Raw genomic sequence first — 16,971 nt, forward strand, 5'->3', positions numbered from 1 at the left:
TCCCAGGACTCAGGGGGATGTGGTGAGGGTACAGGGAATTTCTGCAGTTTGGTTTGTGAATCTGGAGCAGAATCCTGAGGGAAGGTGCCCAGGACTCGGGGCAGCTGAGCTCTCCTGGGAGTTGGGAATTGAAAATCAGCTCAGACTTTTTTTTCTGGGAATTCATGAGGGAAATTTGCTGGTGCTGAATAAAAATCACAGCGTTTTATCTCCATTAAATCATTGTCCCTTTTAGCAGAGCTTCTCTGAGTGACTGAAATCTCTTCCTGTGGCTTCTAACTCTGGTCTAGAGCAGGACTTTAAACTCCTCACTCAGCTTTCCATGATCAGTTCCTTTGGACCCAGAAGGGTAATTAAGGTTATACAATCAATTAACAATTAAAACCCAAATTACTCCAGGTAGCTTTAATATCCTATAACCCAGACTTTGATTTCTCAATACCTGGGTGACAACACTTGCTCTGTTCTCGCTTTAGAGGAGTAAGAACAAACAACAAAATTAAACAAAACGCAGTGGGAAATGCTATTAAAGTTCAGTAGCCAAATATTTATTTAGTTACTGGGAGAGTTCTTGGGGCTGAGGATTTATGTTCTAACAGTCAGAGCTGTTAAAATAAAACATCATTTGTAATTCCAGGTCTGGTTGAAACTCAGGTTTTTAAATAAATCAATATTTTCCAGATATTAAAGGGCACGAGCGTGACTTTCAGGCTTTGGAGAGGACGTTCCACGCAGTGGTGAATAAACATATAAAAGCACAGAGAGTAATATTTCACTTGGCAGTGTCCTCCTGACAATAAAAATTCATCTTCCTTTGTAATATCTTCATCCTAAAATGTCTGTACACAAATGCCAGGAGGATCTGGAACAAGGGGAAGAAGGGGCAGTGGTAGGAAATTACAGAGGCTGTCCTGACCTCATGCTTATAAATGAAATTTTGATCTTTAATTCTTCCTCTTTTTCTGCCCCAACAACTTGAGATTCAGTCCTGGTCCCAGTCAGGGCATCATCCAAGGACCAGAATTTTTGGTGCAATGCCAGAAATTCCATAATCCCAATAATTCCATGACATGGAGATGGTGGCCCTGGATCCTGTCCTTGTGGGAAGTCAGCAGCTTTTCCAGCAAAGCTTCCTTGGATGCAAACAGGGAATTTATGAGCACAGCTCTGAATATCCAGAAAGTGGAGCTGCGCAAGTCTGATTTTGGGAAACCCTAAAAAGAGGCGTGACCTGCTGGTGGCTTTGGGGTGAGGCTGTCAAAGGCCCCTTCCCAGAGATAAAAATTCAATAACCTCTGGCTGTGGATGGGCTGCAATTATCCCTCATTTAAACCCAGCCTAGCTAACACAGGGTTTTATCGGGCTGGGCAGTCTCTGCATTGTTCATTATTTGGTGTTTGCTCAGCTGACAGCTCTTCCATGGCTCTTCCCTTATCTGCTCCCCTTCAGAATTGGATTTTTTATTTCCCCAGCCAGTCAGATATGACAAAATCATTTCCTTCTGCTCTTGTCTTTTGAGGGAATATAAACTCTTTTTAACAATAATCATTTAAGGATTAAAGCTGGTGGGAGAAGATGAATTTGCTGAGGAAGTCGAGTCAATTTTAAAGAGATTTTGTAGGAAAATGGAAGTGGGGTTTCCCTTTTTCATCTTCTGTGCTTTGTCAGCTGCAGACAGAACACACCCTCACCCTTTCCCCTTGTGAAGCTCCAGCCTTCTGAGGTTTCCTGAATATTAGAGAAGGAATTACTGTGCACCATGGAGGAGTTGGGACAATCTTCTTAAGATTTTTGACATTTTTAAGACCATTGCTTGCTGTGTGTAGGGAGGAGGATGAAAGATGAGCTGTTGGCTTCTGCAGCTGGAGCTGCCCTTTAAATTCAGCTGCTCTTGGCATCTCGTGACTTCAGATTGTTGTGATCATCAAGGAATGACTGACAGGCTTAAACTCCGTGTTGGGAATTGCTTTGTCATGGAATCATGGAATGGTTTGGGTGGGAAGGGAACTTAAAGATCATCCAGTGTCACCCCCTGCCTGGGCAGGGACACCTCCCACTGTCCCAGGCTGCTCCAAGCCCCAATGTCCAGCCTGGCCTTGGGCACTGCCAGGGATCCAGGGGCAGCCCCAGCTGCTCTGGGAATTCCAGCCCAGCCCCTGCCCACCCTCCCAGCCAGCAATTCCCAATTCCCAATCTCCCATCCAGCCCTGCCCTCTGGCACTGGGAAGCCATTCCCTGGCTCCTGGCCCTCCATGCCTTGGCCCCAGTCCCTCTGCAGCTCTCCTGGAGCCCCTTTAGGCCCTGCAAGGGGCTCTCAGCTCTCCCTGGAGCCTTCCCTTCTCCAGGGCAACATTCCCAGCTCTCCCAGCCTGGCTCCAGAGCAGAGGGGCTCCAGCCCTGCAGCAGCTCCGGGGCCTCTCTGGACTCTCTCCAGCAGCTCCAGGTCCTGCTGCTGTGTCCCCAGGGCTGGGGCAGCTCTGCAGGTGGGCTCTCACCTGAGGGGCACAGGGACAGGATCCCCCCTCCCCTGCTGGGATCAGCCCAGGACTGGGGGGATTCTGGGCTGGGGCAGGTCCAGCTCTCACCCCCCAACACCCCAAATCCTTCTCCCAGGGCTGCTCCTGAGCGACTCCAGCCCATATAAATCAGGATTGTCTTTCTCTTCTAGATGATTTATTGAAATTAAACTTTTTGCATTTGTACTGTGTGTTCATGGCTATTCCAGCTCGGTAGCTGCTCTTCCCTCAGCTCCTTTGTGTGGAGAAATCTTTATTTGCTCAGTGTGTCACGTTCACCTTCTCTGTGTGGGCCTTGTCTGTGTCATCCTTAATGTAGTAACAGCATTTTAATGCATTTTTCCAGTTGTAACTGGAAAATCAGGCACCAGCCTGAGGGAGGACCTCCTGACCACTGCCTTCTCCACAAAGAGGAAAATCTCTTCAGGAACAGACCCTGAGACCATTCCCCCTCTTCTTTATCCAGGCTGTGGCCACAGCAGGTATTCTCTCCTGTTCACCCCAAATCCAAGGGGGTGTGGAAGTTGTTTTCACCTTTTCCTCTGCAGATGGGCAGCTGCTGGTTCAAACTGGTGGTGGACAAAGTCACCTAGATCCTGTAGGTTCAGAGGAGAAGCAGAGGAAAGGAAGGAAAATCTCTTCTTGGCTATTGTATCTGCTTGGCCATGGCTCATGTCCACAGATCATTTTGTCCATCCCACATCTCTTCCCCCACAGAGTCCCAGTCTGGGTGAGCTACGACTTCATTCAAAAGCAGGGGAGGCAAAAATGAGGTTTGCTACAGCTTTTTCCTAAAATCCTGCATTTCTCTGCCACTGCCTGGCTTTATTAACGATAACACCAAGCATTTGCATCTCATTTTCCAGCCACACATCTCAAAATCTGCTTTACAAAGGTTCCTGAGTGCCATTACAGCAGCAAGCCCATCCTGGGCCACTTTGCCCCCAGAGGATCATCAGCCTCCCCTTTGCTTCCCTGAGCCTGGAATGGGCTTTGATGGCTGATCGGGAGCATCCTGCCCCACTCCAGGAATGATGCTTTTAAAATTGCTGCTGGAGCCCCTTTCTGCCACGGGAAGCTGTCATTTCCAGTCACTTTAAGGCCCCTCCAGAGTGGTGCAAAGGGGTTTCAGCACAAATGAAAATCAGGCCCGGTGTGGAGGGGAAATTGCTGCCTTTCATTCTGCAGCCAGGCCACCCAGCAGTGCCGAGCTCAGGCAGGGCTTTGTGTTTAACCCCCTAATGAACTGAATTCAGCTCCTAAGTGGGGCTCTATTTCTCTCAAGCTGCAGCTGATTTTTTTTCCCCTGTCACTGAACTTGTACCACATCTTGCTGTATTGATTGCTCACGGGGAATGGATTTTTTTTTTTTTTTAAGAGCTCTATTAATAGAGAACCTTATTTAAAAGCCAGATTAAAGACGATCAACACGGGCCTGCCCTGGGGCAGGGGAAGGACTTGGTGAATGCTGTGGCTTTGTTATTGCAACAAAAGTAAATTTCTGACTGCACCAGAAAAAGCTGCCCATTTCCATCAAATGCAAACCATTAAATTAACAAGATAAATCTTGAGTGCTCTGATGATTTGGTGAATATTTTCTGCTTCAATATGACTTAATCTAAATGACAGCTTTTTATTTAAGCTTCATAAATAGTCTTATTTTCCAGTATTTCTTCTTTTCCACTGCCTGAGCAGTTGGGGCTTTTCTGGAAGAGCATAAATCCTGGCCAGCTGCCCTTCCTAAGTGCTCTGACCCTGCTTCATGTGATCATCTCCAATTTGCTGTGCCCCCATGGATGGACCTGCCCTGGGAACAGGAATTAACCTGGCCTGGGAGCTGCTGGGTCAAACTGGTGGTGGACAAAGTCACTCAGATCTCCTTGGTTCAGAGGAGGAGCAGAGGAAAGGAAGGAAAAGCCCTTCTTGGGTATTTTATCTGCTTGGCCATGGCTCATGTCCACAGATCTTCCTCTTGTCCATCCCACAGCTCAGCCTGTTCCTGCTCTGGGATGCTCAAGAGATTCCCAGTGTTCTCCACAGGGTGCTCCAAACCCCTCCACAGAGAGGCCTCTCCCCAGAGAGCTTGGGGTGGTGTTTAATGAAGGAATGAAGGAATGAGATCCCTGCCTGGTCTCCTGGGTTTTCCCAGGTGGGAATGCCCTTGAGCAAAGACAGGGAGCTCTGCCATCCTCACCCAGAGTGATCTGTCAGGTCCAAACTAAACCAGGGGTGATCAGCTGATAATTAATCACCATTTGATTTGTAGCTTTGATAGAACTACAAATGTACGTGGACTTAGCAAAGCTGCAGCAAACAGCTGGGAGAGTTCAGAGCCCCTTGTAGGGCCTCAAGGGGCTCCAGGAGAGCTGCAGAGGGACTGGGGCCAAGGCCTGGAGGGACAGGAGCCAGGGAATGGCTTCCCAGTGCCAGAGGGCAGGGCTGGATGGGAGATTGGCAATTGGGAATTGCTGGCTGGGAGGGTGGGCAGGGGCTGGAATGGAATTCCCAGAGCAGCTGGGGCTGCCCCTGGATCCCTGGCAGTGCCCAAGGCCAGGCTGGACATTGGGGCTTGGAGCAGCCTGGGACAGTGGGAGGTGTCCCTGCCCGTGGAATTGGAACTGGATGATGTTTAAGGTCCCTTCCAACCCAAACCATTCAGGATTCTATAGCCAAGAGCTGAGCAGAGCAATTCAGGCAGAGAACAAGTGTCCAGCTGGGTCCCTCTTGGCTGAGTTGACTTCTGGAGGACTAAACCCCTGGAAAATTTGGGATGGTGAAGTGTTAAATCATCTTCAAGACCAGCAGGGAACTGCTGAACTCACAGAGATAAAATGCCTGGTTTGGTTTAACTGAGCACGAGGAGATTTTTTGGTTTATTTTAGAATTTTGGCAAGAAAATTTCGTAGCTGGAATATGGCTCTGCTTTGCTGGAGCTCAGAGATAGAACCCACAGTCACCAGTCACCTAAAAGCTCCTGTTTTCCCATCTAAGTGATCTCCTGGTGCCTTCCAGAGCCTGTTTCCCCTCTGGAATGTCTGCAGTGAAGCTTTTCCCATGGATCGCAGCCTTCCCCAGCCTCAGCGCTTTCCATCAAATATTTAATGGTTGAGGAAACGAGACGTTGTTTTCCTGGCCCGGCTGCTCATTTATGGGTTGTTGTGGGAGACAACACCAGGGATCTGTCCCGGGATCGATCCGGTGCCGCGGGGTCAGCACTTAACTCACCATCATCATTACGCTAATTACTCTCATTCCATCTTTCCTTCCTCCCACCCACCAGCCTTAAACGCAGGGGATTGTCATGTAAATAAGTGACCTAATTAGCGATGCTTTCAAACCGTTTTCCAGCCGGGTCCCGCGTGAGTAATGCCAGGAAATCGCGGTGTTGTGGGAATGGCTCCAAGGAGCCTGCTGGCCACTCCAGTTGGTTCATTCCATTAAAGTCCTTTTATCTCTCCTGGAGAAAATGGTTCTCTGATAGCAAAGATTGAGAGCAGAAAGTCATCCCTGCTCCTCCTTGGCGTGACAGAGGTGACGCCTTGCCCTGCTCTGGAAGGGGTGAAATTATTGTCAAAATTACGGGATTGGGACTCAGAATTACAGCCCGGGTTTGACGTCACCATTGGGTCGCTCTGATCTCACCAGCACTTAAATTCCTATGGGATTTGGGGAAAATCATTCTCAAATGACCAGGAACTGTGGAGAAATCAGGCTAAGAGGCCGATCAACCTGCTGCTTGTCCCTTTTTCTTTCCCATTCTTCACCCTGAATTTGAGAACTCTTCGTCATTCCCATGGATGTTCCCATTCCCACCTTTCTCTCCTGGACAAGGCTCGTTCATTCATTGTCTTCCAGACCTCTGGGCTGCTCCTCTTGCTTTGCAAACCAATCTGGTAAAAACAAACAGCCCTCAAGAAACCACTTTTAGCTATAATGGTAAAAAAAAAATATATCCTTAAGGATCTGTTTCACTGTAGTTATTTTCATTATACTTTTACTCCTGGGAATCAGGACACTGATTAACTTCAGGAATTTTATTCCTTTCTCTTCCAGTAGGTCCAACAGACTGGGAGGTTTAAGGTTCTTTTGGAAATAGATCCCTGTCAGGCCCAGAGGAATCCTGCATGAGGTTTTGCAGGCTTTTTTTGGGGAAGGTGCTCAGTATCCTGGAGGCCTCTGGGAAAAGACAGGAAAAGGGGGGTGAGGTTTTGGCTTGCTGAAGATTGATGGAAGTGTCTCCACTGACCTGGGATTTCCCGTTTTTAAGCAAAATTTGGCGAAGCACATTGGGAAACACCAAACAGGGGAAAAAAATCCTTTCCAGAACCCAGAAGGAGATGAAAGGACTTTTTAAAATCAAGTCACTTCTGAGATAATAGAAGTCAGCTCAGGAAATAACAATTCTGAGAAGGTCAAGCTCTGGGAAAATTACATTATAAATGACTGAAAACAGGAAAAATTAACACAGAGGAGTTTTGCCAGTTGAGCAAATCCTGGACTTTTTAGGGATATCCTTCCATAGCGAAGTCAACTCTGTTCCTAATCCCGTGTTAGGATCCTGCTCATCACTCTCCCTGCACGATTTTACTTCATTCAGTGAAAAAACCCCATCTTTTTAGGGAAAAGCACCTGATCTTTGGAGTTTTTTAAATGAACCGAATGGTTTTGGGTGGTTTTCAGGCCTTTTCCAGACTTCAGAGTGCTTAAAGAAAAGTGTGGATCAACCAAACCTTCCCGGGGTTGTAGGATGGAGCTCAAACCTCCCCACACACTTCTTCTGTTGCCGCTGTATTTTATTTAACAGATTCCTTTCCTCCCCAATAATCCTTTTTTTTTTTTCCCCAAGGCTGCATTTTTGCAGAAAAATGGAAAACAAACCACTTTTTCGAGGAGTTATTGCCTTTGGAAAAGTGCTAATTTCCTGGGGAAATTTATGCCCGGCGGCGGAGGCAGGCGAGGAGCTCCGCAGGCAGCGCTAACGAGACAATTCATTAAGTGCCGAGTGTACACACGCCGTAAAAAAACATTAATTCCCCAAATGAAAAACTAATCGGGTGTTTAGGCTGCTCTTTATCACCAGTGACAGCCTGGGTTCTGCTCATCATTAGTGTTTACCCAGCTGATACGGGCTGCAGCCCTTCCTTATCACCAAAGAGGTCGGGATGCTTTTTTCCAGCCTCATCCCTTCTCCCGCATTTGGATTTTAAGGGCACAAAGGCCATGGGAGGAAGTTTTCAGTGCCAGCCCTTCACTGTTGTCCTCTTGCTTTCCTTTTCCTTCTCTCTTGCTCTTTTTTCTTCCCTCTGTGTCCCTGTCAGAACCTCAAGGAGATTTGCAATGGGAAGATCCCTCCCTTAAGTTTCTTCCGATGCAGCCTGAATTTTTCTCCTAGAAAACAGGATTCACGGGTGGAAATTGGCTCTGAGATTTATTAATGAGCAGCTGAGCTCGTTTTCTCTTCACTTCTGTTTATCCTGTAACTTTGTCCCTTTGGCACCGGTGAGTGCCCTTGCCATTGATCCCAGTAAAAGGTGAATTCCCAGTAAAATGGGGGGAATTTGTTTCTCATTTGAAAGGTCCTGATCTCTGAGAGTTGTCCTCTCCTGATGTTGGTGTTGTTGTAAGGAGGATCCCAGTGTTTCCATCGCTCAGCCTGTTGTGCAGGTCGGTATTCTCCGTATCCCAGAGCTTTCCAGGAATCAGGACAAGGAGCAGGATTTGGGATTTGCATGGGATACTCGGTGCTGTCACCACCTCCCACACTTGGCTGAGAGACCAGGTGTCTGCAGGAAGAGGGACAAGCTCATCCTGGATCCATCCTTGTGGGAGTGAAGGATGTGCAGAGCCACTGTCCTTGGAAACTGCCTTTCCCTTTGGATCCATGTGAGGAAGACATCCCAAATCCAGGTGGTAGGTTGGACCGATGACCTTTAAAGTTCCCTTCCAACATTCTTAGTTCCCTTCCATTCCATGATCTTGGAAGTCTTGGGAGGTATCATTCCTCTGAGTGTTTTATTTCCCTGGATTTAAATTCTACAAAAGAGAACGATTTGGGTAAAAAGCAGCAATATCTGGGTGAATATTTGAAGTATTTTGTTGGGGTCCCTCCCCTGCCGTGTAGCCCTGGGAGAGGGGCCCTGAGGGCACAGACACGGGGCTTCCCTGTCCCTGCTCAGCCTCGTTCCCATTGGTTGGTTTGTGTTCCCTGCGCGGGCAGAAGGACCCTTGGTCCCGTGACTGGAACAGTTCCTCGGCAGAGCCCCGGCCATGCGGCTGGAGAAATAAACATCTCTGAAACAGCTATCAAGAATCTGTCTGTCCATATATATTTCCTTTCCACGGGACTCCTGGTTTGATATATGCGTGTTGCAGGATCCCCACTGCAACAAATGGTGGAGATTTGTGAGCAGAACGATCCCCGATCCCTAAGCGACTGATTTGTGTGAGTAAACCCTGGAAACTTTGGATTCCTCTTCTTGGTTTTGCTTTGCTATTCCGTATCTAAACTATGGAGGAACCGTGGGAAGACTCTTGGCTCTCAGAGCCGCATATGGACATTTATCTTAAACTTAAAATGATTCTTGAACAACGATTTGTAAATTTTAGCTTGATTCAAGCTCAAAAAGAACTGAAACACTTCCTGGCATGGTTGTTTAAGAACTTTTTCTATGTTTCTTGGGATTTAATTCTTACCAAGGGCTTTTGGAAAACCGTTTGGACACAGTTAATACTGGAGTCAAAATATATGCCGATGGAAGAATATTTTCGTGAATATTATTTAGTTACCGAGACTGTTGAGCAATGTCAGCTGTGTCCTGGCGAAGGGAAGCGTGGCGCAGGGACCGTGCGGCCCAGGCCACGTGCACCGAGCGCTCTGAGAGCAGCAGCGAGGCAGTTCCCGCGCGCGGGCGGAGCCACGCGAGCCGCAGTGTCGGCGGCGGAGCGAGGCGCGGCGGGAGCGGCGGGACCCGGCGGTGCCTGCCCGGTCCTGTGCAGCGCGTGGTGGAGCGAGCCCCGTGAACGCCCGACCGAGAGGGGCGGCGTGCGGGCGGCGGCTGGCGGCGATGGCGGTGGAACGGAGCCGCGCCCGGCCGAGACGCGCGCTGGAGCGGGGCGCGGGGGAGTCGTCGCTCGGGGGCCCGGCCGAGACGTGGGTGCAGCGCCCGGCAGCGGCAGCGAAGCTGCGACCAGAGGAGGCGACGCACGGAGAACTGAGCGGCGTGGCCCGGCCCGGCCCGCGCAGCCCCGAACGCGACCCCGGGAAGAGCGCGCAGGCACCAGCAGCCCCGAGAATTCCAACACGGGAGCGACCGAAGGAGAGAGCAAAGACGCAGCGAGACAGAAAACAGCAGCCACTCGAAAAAAGGAAAAGATCATAGCAACTAAGACCTTAGGGATAGTAAAATGGTATAATGTTAAGCAAAATTATGGTTTTATAACAAGGTATGACAACCAGCAAGACATATTCGTGCATAGAACTGCTATTAAAAAGAATAACCCTGAAAAATGCATCCCAAGCTTGGGAGATGGAGAGGTGGTGCAATTCAAAATTATACAAGGTAGAAAAGGGTTACAAGCATCGCAGGTCACTGGGCCTGATGGTGTTCCTGTAAAAGGCAGTATATATGCAAAAAATCGTAGTCATGTTAGACAGTATCTCCATTGTAAGCCCCCCCTACAGTTTCCCTTTCCTAATCCCACCTTTCCCTTTTACCCTATGTCCTATTACCCCCAGTGTATTCCCAATCCGTTTTTTCATCCATGGTTTCCCTCACAAAACCATGCTTTTGCCAATTGTTTCCCCAAAAATCCCTTTCCAATGCCGAGTGGGGGATGAAAAAGGGGGAGGGAAGAAGTTAAACCCTCTCCTGCCTCAGTTTCCCCACAAAGCATGCTCAGAGAATTCTGTCTCCCTTCTGTCAGCCCTAAGATGTTCCAGAGAATCTGTTTGGACATTTAAAGACTCAGGAGGGTGGCTTGTTTTGTTTTGAAACTGTTCTTGTTATGTTTATCCAGTTGTTTTCATTCTCCTTTTATTAAAATAAAACGGGTGAGGTGTTGGGGTCCCTCCCCTGCCGTGTAGCCCTGGCAGAGGGGCCCTGAGGGCACAGGCACGGGGTTTCCTGTCCCTGCTCAGCCTCGTTCCCATTGGTTGGTTTGTGTTCCCTGCGCGGGCAGAAGGACCCTTGGTCCCGTGACTGGAACAGTTCCTCGGCAGAGCCCCGGCCATGCGGCTGGAGAAATAAACATCTCTGAAACAGCTATCAAGAATCTGTCTGTCCATATATATTTCCTTTCCACGGGACTCCTGGTTTGATATATGCGTGTTGCAGGATCCCCACTGCAACAAATGGTGGAGATTTGTGAGCAGAACGATCCCCGATCCCTAAGCGACTGATTTGTGTGAGTAAACCCTGGAAACTTTGGATTCCTCTTCTTGGTTTTGCTTTGCTATTCCGTATCTAAACTATGGAGGAACCGTGGGAAGACTCTTGGCTCTCAGAGCCGCATATGGACATTTATCTTAAACTTAAAATGATTCTTGAACAACGATTTGTAAATTTTAGCTTGATTCAAGCTCAAAAAGAACTGAAACACTTCCTGGCATGGTTGTTTAAGAACTTTTTCTATGTTTCTTGGGATTTAATTCTTACCAAGGGCTTTTGGAAAACCGTTTGGACACAGTTAATACTGGAGTCAAAATATATGCCGATGGAAGAATATTTTCGTGAATATTATTTAGTTACCGAGACTGTTGAGCAATGTCAGCTGTGTCCTGGCGAAGGGAAGCGTGGCGCAGGGACCGTGCGGCCCAGGCCACGTGCACCGAGCGCTCTGAGAGCAGCAGCGAGGCAGTTCCCGCGCGCGGGCGGAGCCACGCGAGCCGCAGTGTCGGCGGCGGAGCGAGGCGCGGCGGGAGCGGCGGGACCCGGCGGTGCCTGCCCGGTCCTGTGCAGCGCGTGGTGGAGCGAGCCCCGTGAACGCCCGACCGAGAGGGGCGGCGTGCGGGCGGCGGCTGGCGGCGATGGCGGTGGAACGGAGCCGCGCCCGGCCGAGACGCGCGCTGGAGCGGGGCGCGGGGGAGTCGTCGCTCGGGGGCCCGGCCGAGACGTGGGTGCAGCGCCCGGCAGCGGCAGCGAAGCTGCGACCAGAGGAGGCGACGCACGGAGAACTGAGCGGCGTGGCCCGGCCCGGCCCGCGCAGCCCCGAACGCGACCCCGGGAAGAGCGCGCAGGCACCAGCAGCCCCGAGAATTCCAACACGGGAGCGACCGAAGGAGAGAGCAAAGACGCAGCGAGACAGAAAACAGCAGCCACTCGAAAAAAGGAAAAGATCATAGCAACTAAGACCTTAGGGATAGTAAAATGGTATAATGTTAAGCAAAATTATGGTTTTATAACAAGGTATGACAACCAGCAAGACATATTCGTGCATAGAACTGCTATTAAAAAGAATAACCCTGAAAAATGCATCCCAAGCTTGGGAGATGGAGAGGTGGTGCAATTCAAAATTATACAAGGTAGAAAAGGGTTACAAGCATCGCAGGTCACTGGGCCTGATGGTGTTCCTGTAAAAGGCAGTATATATGCAAAAAATCGTAGTCATGTTAGACAGTATCTCCATTGTAAGCCCCCCCTACAGTTTCCCTTTCCTAATCCCACCTTTCCCTTTTACCCTATGTCCTATTACCCCCAGTGTATTCCCAATCCGTTTTTTCATCCATGGTTTCCCTCACAAAACCATGCTTTTGCCAATTGTTTCCCCAAAAATCCCTTTCCAATGCCGAGTGGGGGATGAAAAAGGGGGAGGGAAGAAGTTAAACCCTCTCCTGCCTCAGTTTCCCCACAAAGCATGCTCAGAGAATTCTGTCTCCCTTCTGTCAGCCCTAAGATGTTCCAGAGAATCTGTTTGGACATTTAAAGACTCAGGAGGGTGGCTTGTTTTGTTTTGAAACTGTTCTTGTTATGTTTATCCAGTTGTTTTCATTCTCCTTTTATTAAAATAAAACGGGTGAGGTGTTGGGGTCCCTCCCCTGCCGTGTAGCCCTGGGAGAGGGGCCCTGAGGGCACAGACACGGGGTTTCCTGTCCCTGCTCAGCCTCGTTCCCATTGGTTGGTTTGTGTTCCCTGCGCGGGCAGAAGGACCCTTGGTCCCGTGACTGGAACAGTTCCTCGGCAGAGCCCCGGCCATGCGGCTGGAGAAATAAACATCTCTCTGAAACAGCTATCAAGAATCTGTCTGTCCGTATATATTTCCTTTCCACGGGACTCCTGGTTTGATATATGCGTGTTGCAGGATCCCCACTGCAACAGTATTTGTTCATAACTAAGAGGCCCAAACGTTCACACCTCAGTGAAGCACAGGGAAGATGTCAACCCCAAAATCCAGCTTGACTTGTGAGTTCTCATCCCTCTGCCATGAATCCCAAGAACTGTGGGAGAATCCAAATCCAGCTCCAGCTTTTATGGCTCATTCCAGTCCTTTCCTAGAAAGCTGGAATCCCCAAATGGACCAATTTAGGAGAGGGCAGTGACTGAGCTGTACCATGGAGTCACCTTTTGGTGGGGCACGGACACCTTGGTGACACTCCTGTCCCCTCACAAAGTTTTGCTCATCAGCAGCAGCTTTCCCTTGCTCAGCTGTGTCCCAGAGGACTTAACAGAGAGGTGGTTTTTAAATAGAGAAATATTTTAAAAATACTAATTTTTTCATGCTTTTTGGGTGTAGAAGTCAGAGGTTTCCTGGCAGGAATCCTGCTGAAATAAGTCCTTGATGCTGGATCTGATGTTCATACCCCACTCCTTTAAAAAATAATCACATCTCTCATTCTCCCCAGCTTCACCCAAAGCTTTTTCCTTTAAATACCAGATACTCTCCTTTTTCAAGGTGTTTGAGTTGTTCTGTCTCCAGTGGCATCGTCTCCTCGTGGTGCTAAAAGCTGTGGGAACGGGAGGCACGGGGAACCGAGTCAGCTGGAATGGCAGTGATGGATAAAAACGCATTATCCAGGTTTTACCTGCTGGGAACTCAAGCACAGGCAGAGAAAGTGGTGCCTGAGATCCCCAGGGAAGTCTCCAGCAGAGAGAAGAGTTAACCCTGACTCTGCAAAGGCTTAGTCCAGCACCTACCCTGTGACAAATTCCCTTTTTCCTGGGTTTTTGGGAGTTACTCTTCTGCAGAGGAAGGAAGGAAGAAATTAAAATACAAGAAGCTGTGAACTGGTCCTTCAACTCAGGAGGAGTTTCTTGCTACATCTCTTTCCCAAAGAAACTGGATTTTCCCCAGTTTTCTGCTAGATTTTCCCTCAGCAGAGCTGTAAAATGTCTCTGTGAGCCTCTTCCTTCCCCCATAAAGCAAATTAGGGAATGCTGGGCAAATCCTGAGCATTTTGGAAGTTCCTTCCTGAGGTTCAGGTTGCAGAATTTGTCTCCTTGGACTGATTTTGCTCCCTGTGCTGTTAAACCACTGGGTTCTGTCAGTGGTCACTCTGCTCACACTTGAGTGGCTCCAGGGAATTGTTTAATATTCCAGAGGTCTGGCAATCCACATCCATCGATTTACAAGGCACAACCTGCCAGGAGGCACCGTGGAACTGCAGAACGACTGAAATCGGGGGTGACAAGGCCTGTGTTGAGTTTATTTTTCTCTGCTTTGCTGGAATGAAATGTTTCTTTTCCTCAGAGGGAGAGGACTTGGCTGTGATTTCAGCCAGGGAGGAGAAATCCCAAACAAAACTGGGACTGTCATCCAGCAGCAGGGAAAATTCACCTCAGACAAATTAATCCGTGAAGGCTCCAGGATGATAAAGGCCAGTGGAGCAGGACATTGGCCAGGGTGTTGTGGTGGCCAGGTGGGCTCGTGTTCAGCTGGGTGGAAATGGAAATGGGTGAGGAAGGAGGAGAAGGGGGAGAAGAATTGGATGGCTGGTTAGTTTTTCCAGCATTCCAGATATTTTTTTCCCTTTTCCCAGCATTTCAGCAGTCAGAGATCCCTCCCCTTTCCAGAGTGTGGTGAGTCCACACCCACAGGAAGGCTCAGCCTTTGCCCAGAGAAGTGCCCAACTCCACAGCCAGCTCCAAATGACATTTTTTACTCGAGGCCCTTTAATAATTTAGGCTCTGATTATTTTTTGCTGCTCCAGCTCATTTGTTGCCTTCGTGCTGCCAAGGATGATGAAGTAAAACTGTCTGCAGTGAGACTTAAGGGAATGGGATTTTCTCTCCTTGGTTCTTTCTGGATGTCCAGAGAAGAAAGGAAAATTGATGGGCTCTGAAAGGCTTCCTTGGAGCTCCAAAAGCAAAAATACACAGGAGAAATTCAGATTCATCCCCCAAAAAATCCCACCTGAGCCTTCTCCCTGCCAGGGGGCACTGAGCATCCAGAAGGATTTCCGTGCTTTGAACAGGGAGCGGATTGTGCCCGTCCCCCTCCTCCCCTTATCTCCACTGGCAAATATAATTACAGTTTCACTTAAAGTGCTGCAAATGAATTGTGGAGAGGAGAAAAATGGCCTGAGCCTCTCCCTGCAGCAGGAATGAGCTGACTCCTGCTTTTCGGGTGATGGCTCCATCCATCTCCAGCACTTCCAGGGCGGGATCTCCGGAGAGAGCTGGCTCTGCTAAACAGAGATGATTCCTGCACCAAGTCCATCTCCAGGAGGATAAAAACTTCTCAAAATGTAGGATTTGGGGCTAAAAAATGATGGTTTTTCATGCATGGTTAAAGGTGGGGTTTCCTGCTTTCTGCTGTCACCAGGTAAGAATCCCTAGGCCTGACCCTGGGCTGAAGTCCTGCCACCCTCCAGTGTCACTTGGAGGACAAACAGCTCTCCCCAAGTGCCTCCTGAGAGGCCTGGGACAATCTGGAATTAGAGGTTTTGTAAATAAACCCCTCACCCCCTCACTGATAATTTCATTTTCTTTGTGGGACAGAGCTCAGTGAGCAGACAGAGGCTGGGAGGAGTCTCAGGGAGGGGGAATCTTTGTCATTCCCACCCACCCAGGCTGGATTGTCACTCTCATTTCCCTCTTGATTCCTCTTTCACACTCCAGGCCAGGTCATTATTTCCAGCAGTATTTGCCAGGCTCTGAATTCCTCAGCATTCCTTGGTTAAAAAAGTTACTCCGGGAATTTTGCTGTGATCTCGGGAGTTGCTGAGGGAGGAGCAGCCACAGCTTCTCTGGGCATCAAAAATCATCTACTTCCACGTTCTGTGATTTCCACACTTCTTTAATTGTCCAGTTCTCTCTTGTTTGCTCACCTCTGCTTCAATTTGTTTTGCACAAAAAAAAATTTGGGTTTTTTACCTCTTCATTTTTTTTGTCTTTCTGGGCTGGATCTGAGGGTGTGTTGAATTTTAGGCTGATTATTTTCAGTGTTTAATCCAAAGCTCAGCTTTCCCAAAGCAGGGCTGTGGCTGTACCAAAGTCACACTTCCTTAGATGTCCCTTGAAATGGAATGTGATTGTCACCAGTTCCTTGGGAATGTACAGATCCTTCCCATGCATGGTTGTGTTGGATCTGGGAAGGGTCTGGAGCCCCCCCAGGAGCACCTGAGGGAGCTGGGAAAGGGGCTCAGCCTGGAGAAAATGATTCCATGATTCTACAAACAGGGATGCCAGGGATGGGGAGCTCTGTGAGGGAAAGAATAATGTTGCCACGTAAAGAAGAAAATATAAAACATCAGTGAATAAGGTTAGGCTGGAATTTAGATCCCAAACTTTGCTTTCCCTGTTGGAGAAGTGTTTTGAAGGAGCCAGCAAGGATAGAAATCTTTTCTGTGGCACAGGAGTCTCTACTTGAAGCCATGGGACGCAGGGATTGTGGGGATGGGACTTGGAGATCCCTTTGCAATCCCATTATTTAATTCAAGTGGAAGTTGTGCAAATCTGATTTCAGACTCTGCTGGTCACCCCAGGCAGGATGTCAGCTCTAAAGTGCTGCTTGAACAAGGACTTGGACTCGGATATTTGGGATTCACTTCCTCTGGTTAGGGCGGAATGTGGGATAACAGCAGGTTCCTCTGTTACAGAGCTGCTTCTGCAGCTGCAGTGGCTGCAGGGAGGAGACTCAGGGCTCAGGCCCCGGGGTAGAACACAAGGGATGAAGTTACGGAGCTGGAGCTGCTCTGGTGGCTGGGATACAATCCCAGGAGGATTTTTAGGGAGGTCTCAGTGGAAGGAAATGATCCATGAGCAGCTCTTGGGTGTTGCCTGTGGTTTAATTTCTTTACTGCCGAAGAGCTGTGGTTAAGGAACAAACCCAAAGGAAGGCTCCTCTGAAGGGATGGGGACAGGTCAAGACTCACGTGAGGTTCATGGGGACATTGTGGTGACCAAAAAGGACCCTCTCACCTGTGGGTGCCGTGCCTCAGCTCCCAAGCAGCTCTTTCCTCCCTCCAGCAGAGCAAGATAAACTCTCCTGGATTCTGCAGCCACAGGAATTCTCACCCCAG

At 49.0% G+C, this 16,971-nt stretch overlaps 1 protein-coding gene across 2 annotated transcripts in view; it reads left to right on the top strand.

Moving 5' to 3' along the window:
• The window catches only part of EXOC4 (exocyst complex component 4), a 292,928-nt gene that overhangs the window by 248,281 nt on the left and 27,676 nt on the right, over positions 1-16,971 (top strand). The gene's annotated exons all lie outside the window — the stretch shown is intronic.

This window comes from Corvus hawaiiensis, chromosome 4 (assembly GCF_020740725.1).
Source record: "Corvus hawaiiensis isolate bCorHaw1 chromosome 4, bCorHaw1.pri.cur, whole genome shotgun sequence".
NCBI lineage: Eukaryota > Metazoa > Chordata > Aves > Passeriformes > Corvidae > Corvus > Corvus hawaiiensis.